Here is a 16,958-nt window from a genome sequence, read left to right as displayed (position 1 = left end):
TAGAATTAGCCTCGATCGATACTCCATGATGGGGCTTCCCACTGCACCATATCAGAGGCACATGCATCAGCTTGTCCCTCTGTTGGTGATACTAAAAAATTATCTGTGGGTTCTGACGGTGACAGTCTGCCACCTCCATGTAAGGGCTCCTCATTTGTCAGCCGGTTCCCACCCATGTTCCCCCAACCAGCCATGTCTCCCAGCGTTCATACCCTGTTGTAGTCCTTGCCTTGCCTTCGACCCTAGCATGTGGTGAGAGTGACACTGTGATTTCCGAGGAAGTCTCGTAGCTTCCCCCTTAGTCTTTCAGAACCTCACTCTGGGGGAAGCTGGCTGCCACGCAAGAAGCCTGGCTGTCCTGAGTCTGCCATGCTGCAAGGAAGCCTAAGCTAGCCACGTGGAGAGGTCGCACGACGAGAGGGATGCCCCGCCAGTCCCCACTGTTCTTGTCATCTCAGCCAAGGCATCAGACATGAGAATGATGGTTGGAGAGGATGATGGATGACTCCAGTCCCAGCCTCCATCTGACCCCAGCTGTCTGAGAGGCCCCGAGTGAGACCCGCGCAGCTGAGCCGGGTCCACGCTGACCGCGAGGCAGCCTCTGGAACAGTTGCTGTCAGTCGCAGTGCTTTGGACGTTTTGTTACTGACCAGAACACCCACTGACTTATCCTCTAAGTGTTTCAACTATTTGTGATTATTGCCTGAATTCATTATTTTATTGGAAGCTACAACGTGGTGTTTTCTAATTCTACCATTTCTCCCACATTTATTTGCAGGAATTCTTTTCTTCAGTACCTAGGTTCCTTGGTGACCCTGAAGTATGGACCCTGCATGAAAGACAGGGGAATTGTGGGGTCCTTTCCTCTTCATTAGTGGGAGGTCACCCTTTTACAGCAGTGACCTGGCCCTTCTTGGATTTGCGGCCCAGATCAAGGCAGTAGAAAGGGAAGAAGCCTGGGGAAGATGAGTGGGAGACTTGGTTTCCAAGGAAACCACAAGGTAAGCATCAGGTCCTCTGCGGATCGTTATTTCTTTGTCCTGCTGAAAGCCAGATGCCGACATCTTCTAAGCCAGCTCAGATGCTTGTGCAGGCAACAAAATGGGCCCCCACGGGAGGAGATGGGGCTTGGAGACCCTTTGGGGGGGACGCTGCTCCCTCCCCTGGGTCCTGGCTGCCTCTCACAAGCCCTCCCTTTCCTCTCAAAGCACCCTCCTTACCCCAAATCTCCTGAGGCCGCAGGGAGAGCCTAGTTTAGGGTGACATGTACACGGAAAGTTGTCTTCCCTGGGTCTCCGTCCTGGGTCTTCATCTGTGAGGATTTGAGACTGAGGGCCCTGCCTGGTCCTGGGCTGAAGGGTTGGCAGGCCTGAGTCCCAAATCCTCCAGAAAAATAAAGAGCAATGACCCAGTGTCCGGTGACTGGTGGTCACTGGTGGTCTGGTGGTCTCAGTGCAAGATTTGCCGAGAGCCACCATCTAACCAGCAATTATTTTGCCGTGTAACCAGACACGACACGACAGGGGCTTAGAGCTGCAGGCACATAGTCTCACAGACCCTCACAAGCGCTCCCTGAAGTGGGAGCTGTCTTCACCCACGTTTACAGAAGTAGGAATGGAAGCCCCACCAGGCCGGGTCACCTGTCCAAGGTCACCCAAAGCGCCCCCTGCTGCCTACCTGTAGAATCGGCCCCAGACCGGCTGCCTCTGTCAAGGTTCCCTCTGCTGGGAGTCGGTCTGGTGATGGGCATAACCTTGTATTAATTATTCACCTCTAACGGTGCATTTGGATTTTTCAGTTGACCCTTAAGTATGTATAAAGGATCTGCTCATGTCGCAACCCAGGGTGGTGCCCGAGCTCTGACCGTGGCTCAGACAGGCACCAGCGGTCGTGGGGCCAGCGGGGATGAGGGCACTGGGTCTGCCTGCCCTGGACCAGCCGGACACACGGTCACACAAGTGCCAGGTGGTGGAGCTGGGCCTGAGTCTTTGACATTTTCCTCAGTGCAGGACAGACTTCGCTGGTTCTAAAATAGTATCCTACAGCATCCAGTTCAACGGATCCGTGGAGGAAATGCCCCTTAACACAATGTCCCCCTCGCCAGAAGCCCACGCGAACATGAAGTGCTGTCGCGTGAGCTGACGGGCTCCTCCCTAGGACGTGGGGTGGGACAGCGTCACCCACAGTGATTACGCTGTCCTGGCTCTCTGGTTAGGAGGGAGGGGTCCGGGGTGGCCGAGGGGAGTTCTTGTCCCTGCGGGGCCTGGTTCACACTAGGACGGTGTCATGCCCGCCCCCCATGGGGATCCTGGGAATCTGAGGGCCGTCTTCCCTTGGACTCTGTCTATGCTGGCTTCCTGGAAAGTTCTGCTGCTTCCACAACCTTCCCAGTCCTTGTCTCCCCTTGCAAATGGGAGATACGTCTTCTGGTGCCCAGGCATCTGCCTTCTTGGTTTTCCTCTCCTGGCAAGCACCGTGTGCAGTGTGGGCTGCTTTGGAGCTGTGTTCACTTGTCTCCACATCTCTGCAGATGAGGTCTTCTTGGGAGGGGCTGGGGGCACCGGGAGCCGGTAGGTGAGGGGCTTCTGAGAGTTGTGGGGGAGGAGCCGGGTGTGCAGCATCACCTCCTTGAGGAGGGGGCTGGCACGGCCTGGGAATTATGGGCTCAGCAAGGGCCTGCCCCGTGTATGGCCTTGGGTGAGGTGCCTGCCTCCCAAGCCTCACTGTCATCTGTCAGATGGACACAGTGGTTCCTGCCTCAGAGGACGGGGTGTGCGTGGTGACTGGGAAGAATAGGATTTCACAAGCTTAGGTTGGTGACAGGGCTTCATTTACATCCAATGAAGTCTGACTCTGGTGGGAGGGAATGCAGTCCCAGCCGTCAACGGTACCTCCTCTCCAGACCCTGCCACAGGGACCCTGCACAGCTCACAGCTTTGAGGACCAGTCTCTGGGCTACACAGTCACCATGGAGACACCCTTTGCCATGTCCAGTGGTCTCCTGGAGTCCTGTGGTTTCCGTGGCCCCTCCAGGTCAGGGCCCAGGCGCTCTGTGGACACCATGGCCACCCCGTTCTTTGGCTTCTGTGAGCCAGGGCCTCTGGGAGTTCACCCTTCAGAGGACCTGTGGGTGCTGCCCTTCCCCAGCTCTGCGGGACCTTTGCTTTCCTCTCCCCATCCCTCCAGGACTCCCAGATAATCTCCCTGTGTTTGGAATTTTATAGAAGGAGACTGTTTGGGGGAAACTTCAGCTTGGGTCCAATCACAGTGTCCTGCAGAGGTAAGGGAGCTAATGCCTGGCTTCCTTCCTGGACTCAGGAGCCGGAAATACAGAACAAAGCCCCACTGACCTCCATGTAGCAGTCCCGCCCTCGGGGGGTGTGGGCGCGGCCCTCACCTTCTCCAGGGGCTCTTCCTGCTTCCATCCACGGCTCTTCCTGCTTCCAGCCATGGTACCGGTCACACCACCCCAGGGGCAGGGAACTTACGGGTCACCTCCCACGAACCCAGAACAATTCTGGGTGCTTTTACTTGGGATATTTTATCTCATGCCCCCAATAAACTTGGGAGAGAGCGACCATCTCACACCCATTTCCCAGGTGAGGAAGCTGAGGTTCGGGGCACCTGCCCATTCAATGTGACACAGCTAGTTTGTCAGATTGAGCCAGGATTTACATTCCGGTCTTGGAACCCCCAGTTCTCTTCTCCCCTGACAAGGAAACCTTAGCATCGTGGATTAATTAAGACCTTAGATTGCAGTTTGCCCCGTCACAAAGACAATACCTACTTAAATAGAGAGATTTTAGAAAACACAGAGAAAAAGAAAAGCATAAAAGTCACTGTCCCGCCATCCAGAGATAAAACATTGTATCTTCTCAGATCAGTGGTTCTCAAGCTGGAGAGTGTACCAGCATCATGGGGAGGGCTTGTGAAAACACGGGGATCTCCTGGGCCTACCTCTGAGTGTTTGCTTCAGTAGGTCTGGGGTGGCGCCAAGAATCTGCATTTCTCACGAGTTCCCAGGTGATGCTGCCCTTTCTGAGGACCCCACTTTGGGAACCACTGCTCCAGACCAGGCTCCCGCAACCTCAGCACCGTCGACGTCTCCGTTGAGGACCTGTCCTGTGCACTGCGGGATGTCTAGCAGCATCTCTGGGCCCTACCCACTAGATGCCGGTGGCACCTTCCCCACCTCACCCCCCAGTGCGACAACCAAACATGTCTCCAGACATTGCCAAATGTCCCTTGGGGAATGAAATTGCCCCCAGTGAGAACCCCCGCTCCGTTCTCATCTCCTATATCCGTTTATATTCACACACTCTCCTGCAACACACACACACACACACACACACACGTTCTCACAGACACACACATTTTTCTTTTTCCTCAAGAATGTCAAACTATAAATACAGTTTTATAACTTGCTTTTTTTCACCTAACGACACATTGCCAATTAACTCAGCAATTAGCTCTGCTGGCAGCGAAGACAAACAGGTTTCTGCACAGATGATGCGGGACAGATCACTTCAAGCCCACCATGCGCTCTGGGCCAGGAAGCGGGCGGTGGAGGGGGGCTTCAGGTCCTCAGTCTCAGCCCAGAGCGGGTGCCGGACCTGGGGGGCCATGTCGGGGCTGGGGTGTGAATGTCTCACAAAGCTGACAGGCTTCCCAAAGCCACGGGCGCAGCTTGAAGGAAAAATGAGCTGTCTGACAACATGATCGTGAGCCCCGACAGAGGCGGCTGGGATACCCGTCTCGCAGCTTCCTCCACCCGCAGTGGGTTTCAGAGATGGTCCAAGAGACCCAGAGCTTGCAGACTGGGAGGGAGGGGTCCCGGCTGCCACCTTTGGCCTGGACGTCGCCAGGCTGTGATTGCACCTCCGGGCAATGGCTGCCGCTATTGTCGAGTAGGCAGACTGTTCCACGCAGCCGTGATGAAGGCCATGCCGTGGCTCCTGGGGTCTTTCATGGGATGTTGGCTTTTGCCGCCCCTGGTTATCCCTGAGGTCCTTTGGTCTGTCCGTCTCATGGCTTCATTGTTCCTCAAACCAGGGATCAACCACTGCCCACCACCACCCTGCCTGGATGGGCCCTGCTCCTGGGGCTGCTGGAAACTGCAAGATGCTGGCCAGCTGGGAGTGTTGGGAAGGGAATCCTGGGAAGGTGAGAGGTGTCCATCACGGCTGCCTCTCCCAACACCTGCTCTGCCCTCCTCTGGCCCCCATTATGCAGCTGTCAAACTGTTTGGGTGGAGTTGACCTTGTTCCCAGCCCAGGGGTGGGCCCTGATTAGTCTAAACGGGGATTTTCTTTCATCTAAGGGAGGGTATGCTGGAGTCAGTTAGGACTGGCTATCGTGAGCATCTCTTTCCAACTACCTTGTCAATTTGGTAGCTTGCAATCAACCATGGTGGGAGCATTTACACCACAGAAATTGGCAAATGCTACAAATCAGAGCTCCGTCAAACCCAGCCCCCGAGAGCTGGCTAAGCGGCACCCCACTGATCCAGGGATCCAGGAGCCAGGCAGCCCTAGCTGCTCCTGGTGGCCACCCTAGGAGCCTCAGAGCGGCTGATGGTAGGATGAAGCTAATGCCTTGGAAGACAGAGCAGAAAGATAGAGCATGCTTTTAGATGATACTGTCTGAGCACACCTCACCTCTGGACTTCTTTTTTTTTTTTGGCTGCATCGGGTCTTCGTTGTGGCGCACGGGCTTCTCTCTAGTTGCGGCGTGCGGGTTTTCTCTCTCTGTGGTATGTGGGCTCCAGGGTGCGTGAGCTCTGTAGCTGTGGCGTGTGGACTCCAGAGCGCATGGGCTCTGTAGTTTGTGACACGTGGGCTCTCTCGTTGAGGCATGCGGGGCTTAGTTGCATCATGGCATGTGGGATCTAAGTTCCCCGACCAGGGATCGAACCTGTGTCCCCTGCATTGGAAGGTGGATTCTTTACCACTGGACCACCAGGGAAGTCCCTCCTCTGGACTTTTGAGTTACATTTCCCCATTTTCTTGAGGGCATCCTAAATGATACCGCTTGTCAGCTGGGGTGGGGTGTTACCAGGGCAGGACCTTCAGCCCTCAGACTACTAGCTCTGGAGCGACGAGAGCTCATTTTTGTTAAAGAGCAGAATTCTCCAGGCTGTAAGTGTTGCTGGATGGTCCTTCCCCCTCCTCCTGCCTCCTGAGGGGACTTCTGTCCTGGCTGGGTCACCTTCTCTGCTCCTGGCCTTCGAGATGAACCTTGTCCCTGCCACGTCAGTTCCCGGACCCCTCGATGCAAAATTGGGAAAGTGGGAAAGAGAGTAGAGGAGATGGTGGGATATGATCTAGTGGGTTTGGGAGATTTTTGACGGGGAGGAGAGGAGAGGAGAGAGAGAGAGAAAGAAGGCTTGGGACACTGATAGCCCACGAGAGGACAGGAGAGAATTCTTGCAGCGTCATTTCCTGAGAGCTATTAGTTGAGGATATCTGGACAACTTCTGGAATACGAGTGTGGGTCTGCACAGAGACTGGACCGGACAGTGTGTCTTGTCTGACCTTCGGTTCCACAGATGCCCCTGCTTGCTAGGGGCTCAGATATCCGGGGCAGAGGTGGGACTGGAGGAGTCTGGGGAGCATTTGGGCTTGTTCTCCTGGGATTTGTCTAGAAGAGAAATGATGGACACAGGTATTTAGGGAGCAACAATTCCACAGCTATGGAAACCAAAGTGTTGTTTTTTTCTGGGAAATCTCCCAACTCTATTCACGTGCCTTAGTCTCTTTTGCACCAAAGAATGTGGAGAAAAGCAGAATGGAGTGACCTGTGGAAAAAGAGAGGAAACAACCCTATTTTAGGAACATTTTGGAAGGAATGGAGAACCTGTTTTCAGTACCGTATCTCCGGGTGCACACCAGTCAGCGTGTGGACAAAGCCGGAAGCTCATCCAATCGGCCTTCATGAGGCTGGTTTTGGTCCTCAGGACCTGTTTCTGGTCTTTAAAGCAAAGCTTTTCAGCCTGGCTCCTTGCCTAGTGTCCCGTGGAAGCAGTCTTCTCAGAGGTCACGGTGCCCCGCCTGCTGACCCAGGTGGGGTCTTTGCTGGGTTCTCCTCTCCTTAGCCCCTCGGCAGTGTCTGCTGGCCTACCTCTGGAGACAAGGCTTCTCTTGGCCTCTGGACATTTCTGTCTCTCTCCTGGAGGCCTGGGGCTTCACTTCCTCCCCTTGGAGTCCCCTCTATTTGCCCTTGGCTCTCTTGTCTTCTATAGGTGCCTCTCCGCCATTTCACCTTCACTATGGTTCCTCTCTGCAGAGAGGCTGGACGGCCCTGGGAGTTGTGAGTTTTCAACAAAGAAACAGTCCCCTCCCTAAAAAGACAGACTGTGACTCGTTGCAGGGCTGGTAGAGATTCAGGGACCGGGCAGAGCAGGGGTCTCAAACTCTGTTGCTGGAAAGGGCCGGGCAGGCACTATAGAGGGGTGGCCTGGGCCACGTGTGAGGCATGAGGGAGTGGAGGAGGTGTGGTGAGCTGGATGTAGGGGGCCCTGTGGAAGGGACAGGAGACCACTCAGCTCTAGCTGGCTGTTGTCACGTGGGAGTGAGGAGCTTAGCATTGCCAGAATAACAGCATTACCTCGCAGAGACAGTGATGAGGATAAACAAGAGGCTACACACAGTACCCGATGCAGAGCAGGCTGCCCATATACGGAGCTACCGTCTCTGGGAAGCTTCCTGATTCTTCTTCCATGTTGATCTCACTCTCCTCCGAATGGCTGCAAAAGTTGTTATGCCCTCATGTGGTCCTGATCACATAGTGCTTGAGTGACAGGATGTATTGGTCAGCTATTACCATGTAACAAATCATCCCCAAACTCAGTGGCTTAGAACAACAACTTATTCTCGTGACTTCGTGTATTGGTTGGGCTTGGCTGATCCAGCTGGGCTGTGGCTTCTCAGGCTTTGCTTCTGCCATGGGGGCAGCTCAGTCCCACGTGCCTCTCATCCTCCTTCGGCTGGGGGGCTAGCCAGGCATGCATCTCTATGACACAGGCACCAGTGGATGAGGGGAACACATGAGGCCTCTCGGGACCTGGCTGACTGTCAGTGCTGTCACTGGCCAATGAACAGCACACGGACAACCTCAAAGTCAAGGAGCAGGAAAGTGGCCCCAAACACGACCGGTCCACAGCTAGGGTGTGACACACAAGAGGTGGGGTTGGCGCCAACAATTCAGTCTATGGGATGGAATGGGCACAGTCTGGTTTGGGTCAGTGCCTCATTGCAGTGGCTGACTCTGTGGGGCACAACCCTTCCTAAGAGGTCCCAGGACCCTGCTGGGAGCCATCGCTGAGACAGGGGGTCAAGCAGACCAAGCAAATCGTTAGATCCAGCTTTTCTGTGCAGAAGGGTGGAGAGGGTAGGGAAAGACACACCTGGCAGTGTGGTGCATGCAGTAGGTGCCTACTCAGTGTTCAATCAAGGAACTTAAGTCTAAGTTCAGAAGTCCTATCATCTGTCCAGGGGTGAAAGAAGTAGATTTTCCCTTGGGTGGTGGTGGGAAGGAGCCCAGAACAGGGATCTGGATGGCTTTGATGTCTCTTCTTAAGGACTTGCTGATTTCTCCCCCAGAGCCAGAAGCACTGTCCAAGAGAGCAGCACGAAAGGAGTCTAGATTTGATCTTGAAATGCCTTTCTTGTTTTTGTTTTTTTGCGGTACACGGGCCTCTCACTGTTGTGGCCTCTCCCGTTGCGGAGCACAGTCTCCGGACGCGCAGGCTCAGCGGCCATGGCTCCCGGGCGCAGCCGCTCCGCGGCACGTGGGATCCTCCCGGACCGGGGCACGAACCCGCGTCCCCTGCATCGGCAGGCGGACTCTCAACCGCTGCGCCACCAGGGAAGCCCTGAAATGCTTTTCTTTAGGGCTTTCTTTTTTTCCTCAAGCAAGTTAGTCTCTTGTCAGTATTTCTTTTCATTTTGTTTTAGATATATCTCCTTTCTAAACAATATGACTGGATTAAAACATTTATCGAGGTATAATAAACATCTAGTGTGACACACACTGATTTTCAGCAGACAACTTGCCCACGTTGAACGTAGATCTGTAGCGGAGCAACCAGCACCGGATGGAGCTATAGGACATCCCCCCACCCCTCACCAGAAGGCTGCCCCCGCCAGAGGTAACCACTATTCTGACTTCTGTCGCTCTTGTGTTGTCTGTTCTTGAACTTCATATGAATTGAATCCCACAATACGTGCTCTTTTGTGTCTGGGTTTTTTCTCCTAATATTATGTTTGTGAGGTTCATCCGTATTGTTGGGTGTAACAGTAGTTTGTTCTTCTTTGCTTTGCTCTGCGGTAGTTCACTGCATGAATACACCATTACTTATCTGCCATTGATGGACATGTGGGTTGTTTCTACCTTGGGGGCTATATTGAGTAACCTTGCTGTGAACTTTCCTTTGGCTGGAAATATACCTGCATTTCTCTTGGGTATTTATGCAGGAGTGGAGCCACTGGACCACTGTGGAGGCAGGCATATGTTTAGCTTTAGTAGATAGACAGGGCCGTGTGGTTTTCCAAAGTGGTTGCATATAATGGGATTTGGGATTTTCTCTCCCTGTTTCTCCTTTCCTCCCTCCCCCCCCTCCCCTCCCCCCTTCTTCTTTTTCTCTCTCTTTCCTTCTTTCTTCCCCAACTTCATAGTTAATAGGAGAATTTAGCCCACTCGCCTTTATTGTGACAATTGACATATCTGGTTTTTAAAAATCATTTCCATTTTATTTTATATTTATGTTTGTATTTGTCACAGGACAGCTGCAAGTAACAGAAATCACCTAGTTTAAGCAGAGGGAGATTTAGACCAGGACCCAGATGCTTATCAAATTGTTGTAATAGCTGGAAGAACTAGTTTTGGGCTGAGGTTTCAGTAGTGATTGTCTGAGTGCCACAACACAACTGGCCTGAGACGGAGCAGCTATTTCCGGCATGACCAGGAGGCTGGGGACTCAGCCCACACCATCCCTGCTGGACATGGGGGTCAGGACACACCACCATGACTGTGGGTTGCAGGATGACCCAGCCTGGCCACGACTCAGCCCAGAAGACCATGCTTAACACTGCCTCTGCCCTGGGGACCTCAGCCCCACCACCATCACCCTCGTTTGCCTGAAGCAGAAGCAGGGCCTGGTCTCACTTTTGTCCTCAGATCTCACCCAGGTGCAGCTGCTTGGTGGAAGCAAGGTGATGGGCAGAACAGAGCTGCGAGGGAGGCTAGGAAATGCATTTTGTTTTCTACCTTCCAGCCATCAGCAAGGTGCTCTCCAAGGGGTTGGCATGCTGGAGCTTTTCCAATTACTCGACTTCGTTGTTTTCCTTTTTCCTTTTTTCACTTTTACCGGCTTGAACAACTGCATTCTTATTTCTGCCTCCCGCACCCCCTCCGCTCCCGATTTAGAAGTTCCACTCTGCTCCTGGATTCTACTGGTGGTTAACTTTCCATCCTAAATAACCTTATTTAAACCTCAAATTCCCCTTCCCATATCCAAGCTCAGTATTAAAAATACCCTACCCCCTAATGTTTTACTTTCCCACTCTGCCCACACCCCCCAAGAAGAGGATTCTGGGACACTTCACTTCCTCTCTCTTGCTCCCTTGTCGCTGCCACCAACACAATGTCTGGGTTTTACTGATGTCATTTAGAAACTTTTGTTCCAGTCTCAGACTATTTGATTTTGGGTTTTTTTTGTTGTTGTTTTTCGGCTGTGTTGGGTCTTCGTTGCTGCTCCTGGGGTTTTCTCTCTAGCTGCAGTGAGCAGGGGCTTCTCTTGTTGTGGAGCACGGGCTCTAGGCATGCAGGCTTCAGTAGTTGCAGCACGCGGGCTCAGTAGTAGTGGCTCTTGGGCTCTAGAGTGCAGATTCAGTAGTTGTGGCACACGGGCTTGGTTGCTCTGCGGATGTGGGATCTTCCCACATGATCATCCAGTGTAACTGTAAGGAAGCTTTGTGCTCACTGCTGGTTTTTAAAAAATTTTTATTTTAATAATGTTAAAAATGATGTCTTTGTATTCCTATAATTTATATTTCTTTGATAACTAGTGACGGGCACAATGTTTTCTCATTAATTTTTTTAAGCATCTTTATTGGAGTATAATTGCTTTACAATGGTGTGTTAGTTCTCACTGCTGCTTCTTGTATTCTCTGTTTTCTACTCTTTTAAGTCTTCCATTCCGATTCGATTTCCAACTTGTCAGAGCATGTCCTGGTCTGTTTCCCTTGTTGGTGGTGAAGGAGTCTTTCTTTTCCTGGTCTCCTGTGTTCTGTCACCAGTTTGTGGATGAGAAGCCTGCCTCTCCGTCTGTCAGGAGCCTTTCAGTCTGGAAGCTCCAAAGACTTTGTCTTTATCTGTGGAGTTCAGACGTCTCACCCAGCTGCGTCGAAGTGTGTATTTTTTATTCATCCCTCCTGCCTGCAGCCCTTTCAAATCTCAAGATTCATGTCTCTCTTCCACTTGACTATTTCTTAAATTAGCACATCTCCTTTTGTCATTTTTCTCCTTCCAGAAACCCTATTACTCACAGTTTCGGGTGCCTGGTTTGACGATCTTATTCGTGCTTTCGTTTCTTTGTGTCTTGGCTCTGTGCTGGGAGCGAGCTCTTCCATCTCATCGTCTAGAACGCAGCTTCTGCTCTCAGAGGACCTTTCCTTTTTTCACTTCCTCTATTAAATGTTAATTCTGGAAATTGTGTGTGAGCGTCTGTTTTGAGATCTCGAATGCCTCCTTCCTGTGCGCTGTGTGCACCCCCCTGGCGGGTCTCATCCGATTCATTAGGACCTCTTTGCGCAGAGAGCAGAGGTCGCCCTGTCCAGCTGGGAATGCCCGCCCAAAGCAGTGGTGGGAGTCTGGCGGGTAGAACAAGGGCTCGTGGCACCCCTCACCGAGCCGTGCTGTGGGAGGGCGCTGTGTACTCCCAGGTCTCCACAAGAAGAGCAGAAAGCCCCCAGCAGCAAATGCTGTACAGTCCCCAAGGCGGGCGCGACCCCCAACCCCTTCAGTCCTGGGCAAGGAAGTTAATGCGGAAGGATCCTGAGGCCGTGGAGAGTAATGGAAAGAGAGCTTTGTTAAAAGAGGAGGATTAAGACCCAATCGAGGAGTGTCCTTCACGTGGGAGGAAGAGCCAAGTGGCTAGTGGTGACCAGAGAGGGAGCTGTGGCAGGGACAGTGCTCGGGGTTCACTAAACGTGCCTCATTTTCTTCCCGGCACAGAGTAAACCACAGTTCCCAGCATCCCCTGCAGATGGGTGGGTCCAAGGGACCATGTAACCTGTTCTGGCCAATGGAATGTGAGCAGAAGGTACGGGCGCAGCGATCTGGGAGCATATGTTGAGGATGGCGGAACCACACGGTGGAAGGATCTTAGGTTTCTGAGTCACTCCCTGGAGCAGAACAGCCCAACCAGGAATGCCCGTGTTGGACTCTGCATGAGCAAGAGGTAGACTCTGGCTGTGTCAGCTCCAGGGCTGTGGAGCGTGCTTTCCTGGAAGTCTCTTGGTACAGCTCATTGACCAGAGCTGGATCGCACGCTCTCGCCTGAGTTGTTTGCAGGTGGCGTTGGTATCCAAACAACATTTGGGTTTCGTCAGCAAGGAATACGGTGGGCATTGATTTGGAGTAGGCGACCACCCGTGACTGTTAGTGAGGCTAAACCGCTTTTTATTTCTTTTCTTTTTTTTAAACAGCTTTTTATATATTTATGACCTGATTTCACTTTTTGTCGATTGCCTCTTCGTGTGACTTTGCCTATTTTTCTACCAAGGTTTTCATGTATTAGGGATCGTAGTGCACATCTGTCGTTATTCTTGTCCACCTGACGTCTGATTCCTCTTCGCCCCTTGGGAGTATCCCTTGATTTCTGCGCTGAAAGCTGTAAAGGGCAGGAGCTCGCCTTCCAGCCCCCCTTGGAGCGAGGATGCAGGCCTGTGATTGAGACCCTGCCGCTCAGATGCTCTCGTCTCAGAAATGCGATTGGATGCTAGTGATGGGAGGAAGCAGGAACTGTGCAGACTTCATTCTGGAGAGGATGGCAGCAGTGGCAGCCGACCTATGGCCCTGTCGGCATGGGGGACAGAAGTGGGGTCATTACCTGACCAACTGTAGCACAACTGCCATTCCTGTCTGGGAGGACAGCCCTCCCAGAGAGTCTGTGCTGGACTCAATATCCATCCCTCTTCTGCTTAAATCAGCTAAAGTCAGTTTCTGTTGCTTAGAACAACAACAAAACCCAGCTGTGATATTAACCCTTTGTATCTGTTGCAAATCTCTTTTTTCGTTGTCATTTGTCTTGCAACCTTATACACACAATAGCTTTTCCCATAAAGGCATTTTAGATTCTTAGGTAAATAGGTCAACCATTTCCATAGTTGTCTCTGATTTTCAAGCCGTGTTTAGAAAGGCCTTCCATAGGACTTCCCTGGTGGTGCAGTGGTTAAGAATCTGCCTGCCAATGCGGGGGACACGGGTTCGATCCCTGGTCCGCGAAGATTCCACATGCCACGGAGCAGCTAAGCCTGTGTGCCACAACTACTGAGCCCACGTGCCACAACTACTGAAACCCGCACGCCTAGAGCCTGTGCTCTGCAACAAGAGAAGCCACCGCAATGAGAAGCCAGAGCACCACAATGAAGAGTAGGCTTGCTCACTGCAACTAGAGAAAACCCGTGCATAACAACGAAGACCCAGTGCGGCCATAAATAAATAAATAAATAAATAAAAAGAAAGGCCTTCTATAATCCAAGATTATAAAAATATTCACCCGTATGTTAAATTTTTAAAATTTCAAGTTATTATTTCATTCAAATAGTTATATTTAAATGTGTTATGTTTAAACCTATACATACTTAAAGTCAAATACTATCACTAGAGTTGAAAAAAACATTCGTTCTTGGCTTCATTTCCGATTCCTGAAACCCCCTCTCCAGAGGCAACCACATTCAGCTTTTTACAGACGTTTCCTCTTTTTTGTGTGATCACTGCCTCTCAGTGAAGTGGTTTCACTTTAATTCCTGGTGTTCAGTTTTAGATATATCTCTTCATTTGCTACCATGGGAAACGAGGTCTTACTTTCTTAGCATCCACACTTCTATTTTCTGAAACCGCCCAGCCCTTTCTAAACCAATAGGCCCCCTCCATTTTCTGTTGCAGATTATGTGTTGAAGAAGATGGTGGTTTGTCCTACGGTTTCCTGCAGTCTGGATTTTGCTGGTTGTACGCCATTGGCGTTTTTGAACGTGTTCCTCTGTCCCCTGTGTTTCCTGTGACTTGGCGGTTGGATCTAGAGCAGGGGGTAGCAAACCTTTTCTGTCAAAAGCCAGAGAGTAAATGTTTTAGGCTTCGTGCACCACATGAGTTCTGCTGCAGTTCCTCAAATCTGTGCTGTAGCATGAAAGCAGTGTAGACAATACGTAAACAAATGAGCAAGGAGGCATCAAACCGGACTTGGGGCCCTGGCTCGCGGACCCCTGAGGCAAGGCTTGGTCTGCTCAGCACCTCTTTGGAGCTGCCTTGTTAAGGAGGCAATTCATGTCCCATTGTTTCCAACTGTTTTTTTTTTCCTCTTTTTTAAAATTGGGATAAAACAAACATAAAATTTACCATCTTAACCATTTTTAAGTGTACAGCTCCATGGTTACTAAATACATTCACATTGTTGTGCAGCTGTTACTATCCTCCATCCCCTTAAATCTTTTCATCTTGTAAAGCAGAAAGTGTTCCCATTAAACACTCCCACCCCCGGCCCCCGGCCCCCGGCTCCAGGCGGCCGCCATGCTACTTTGTGTCTTTATGATCCAATTACTTTTTTTAAAAAACTTTTTGTATTGAGTTATAGTTGTTTTACAGTGTTGTGTTAGTTTTAGGTGTACAGCAAAGTGATTCAGTCCCGTATATACGTATATATATATATACATATATATATATATATAAGGTTTTAGTTCTTCTCCATTATAGGTTATTACAAAATATTGAAAATAGTTCCCGGTGCTATACAGTAGGTCCTTGTTGTCTATGCAATTGCATTTTAACTCGAAAAACACAAAATGAGGTCAAAACTGAAAGTGGAGTTCACCCATGATCCCGACACATTTTTGGGGAAGTGTGTAAATTGAGAAGTGAAAGCTATACCTTCAATACTACTCCCCACCCCCCAGAACCTCTACTAACAGCTGGGCAGTTTCTACCGGACCTTTTAATGTACTTAGAAGAACCTCTGTCTTATAACTGTGCAGGCTGCCTCCTTTCTGCCCACAGGGGTGTCTGGAAGGGGAAGGGTGGAGGACCGACCTTCCATCTCCACCTCCGGGGGGCCGTTGACTCACTGCTGAGGGGGTGGGCCGATGCCCCCCAAGCCACTATGGAGCAGGGACACCTTCTCCCCTTTCTGAATTTTCGTTGCCTCTTTTCTTGGAATAATGCAAACGCCAGAATGGATTTTCAGTTTCTCTTTCTTGGGATGTTCACGAAGTTTCCCCCAGGAGTCAAGGGCGGGGGCAGAGGCTGCACATCGTGCCCTGGGTGGGCCGATCCGCTCCCTTGTGTGGGCAGAGGCGGGCTCACGGCGCCCCCAAGGAAGCACCTTGGTTCCTCCCCTTACCAATCCTCTCCCTTTCCATCCTGTGCCATCCAGCCTAGGCCACCCCCTCCCCTGGGACACCGCCCTGCAGTCTCACATGTCCCTTCAGCCACTTGCAGATTCCACCTCCCCTGATATCCACTAGGTGGCGCTCTCCTCTTCTGCGTTCCTCCGGGCTTCCGTGGAGGGCGGTGGCCCGAGGGACGGATCTCAGACCGCTGTTTCTAATGATTTGGGGTGGCGGGGGTGGCGGGAGCCCCGGTGCAGGGAAAAGCGGTGGGGAGTGGAAAGCTGGAATCAGAGGCAGCTCGCACACTAAGATAATGGGGTGTCAAGGTCAGACGTTCTGGCTCCCTTTGGTGCGGCCTTTTAAGAAAATAGGCCAGCAAGTCTGCCATCCTTGCAAAGTTGGGGTCATGGTTAACTGGCTTTGGAACTCCTAGCTAAGCACCCCCGTCCGGCTTATCACTTTGAGGGGCCACGGGTGGACTGGGAATTTGGGGGACTTTCTTCAGAGAGAATAGTGTGACCTTTGGGGTCCCCACCCGCCTTACTCGAGGTGATAGGGAGAGGCACCCACAGAGCTGCTTGGAGGGGTTGATCTGTATCCCCTGCAGCTTGGGTGGGTGACTGACTCCCACCAGAGACCAGGAAATGGTGACTGCCTAGTGATTCAGCCTGAGGTAGCAGAAGAGAGGGCTGAGGTTCTGGTAGACGTTGGTGTCCTGACCAGATCCCCTTTTCGGAGCTGGTGCACCCTGCCGCCTTCCCTGGAGAATTGCCCTCAGCCGACGGAGCCTCAGTGCCTGGAAGGTTCAGGGGGTGGCCCAGAGTCAACGGCTAACTGATACAGGTAGGGTGTGAGAGGATGTCCCTTCGCCTCTAGACGGGGGTAAGTCTGTGGTACAAGTTGTGCCATCCTGCTTCCCTCACCCCCAGAGGGGCTGGTCCTGACAAGCTCCCCCTGGTAAATCCCTGCTCCTGGAACCCTGTCTCGGGCTGTGCTTCCAGCTACCCGAAGGCAGGTTGTACCGGGAGTGATCCTAGGAGGCTGACTCCCAGGATGAGATTCTGCACTGGGTGCCTTGCTGGCCCGTTGTGACGAGGCCCCGTCACTGGTGGGGGGCGGAGAGCTGACAGTCCTAACTGCTCAACTTGGTCACACCTGGGACAGGACTCAGGTGGACAGGGATGTTCTGGCTTATGCAATATCCCTGGTGCTTGAGAGACAGTGGGGAAAATAATAGTCGTGAGGACCGTGGGAGGGGAGGCTGTTGCTGGGGACCACTGATGCTTTGAAGGAAAAAATCCCAACAGCTTAGGCCATTGATCACCCGTTTAAAGCAAAATCAGGAGGATTCCT

The sequence above is a fragment of the Globicephala melas genome, chromosome 8 (genome assembly GCF_963455315.2).
Source record: "Globicephala melas chromosome 8, mGloMel1.2, whole genome shotgun sequence".
NCBI classification, from domain to species: domain Eukaryota; kingdom Metazoa; phylum Chordata; class Mammalia; order Artiodactyla; family Delphinidae; genus Globicephala; species Globicephala melas.
The sequence above is the reverse complement of the archived record's forward strand: the minus strand, read 5'-3'. Positions refer to the sequence as shown.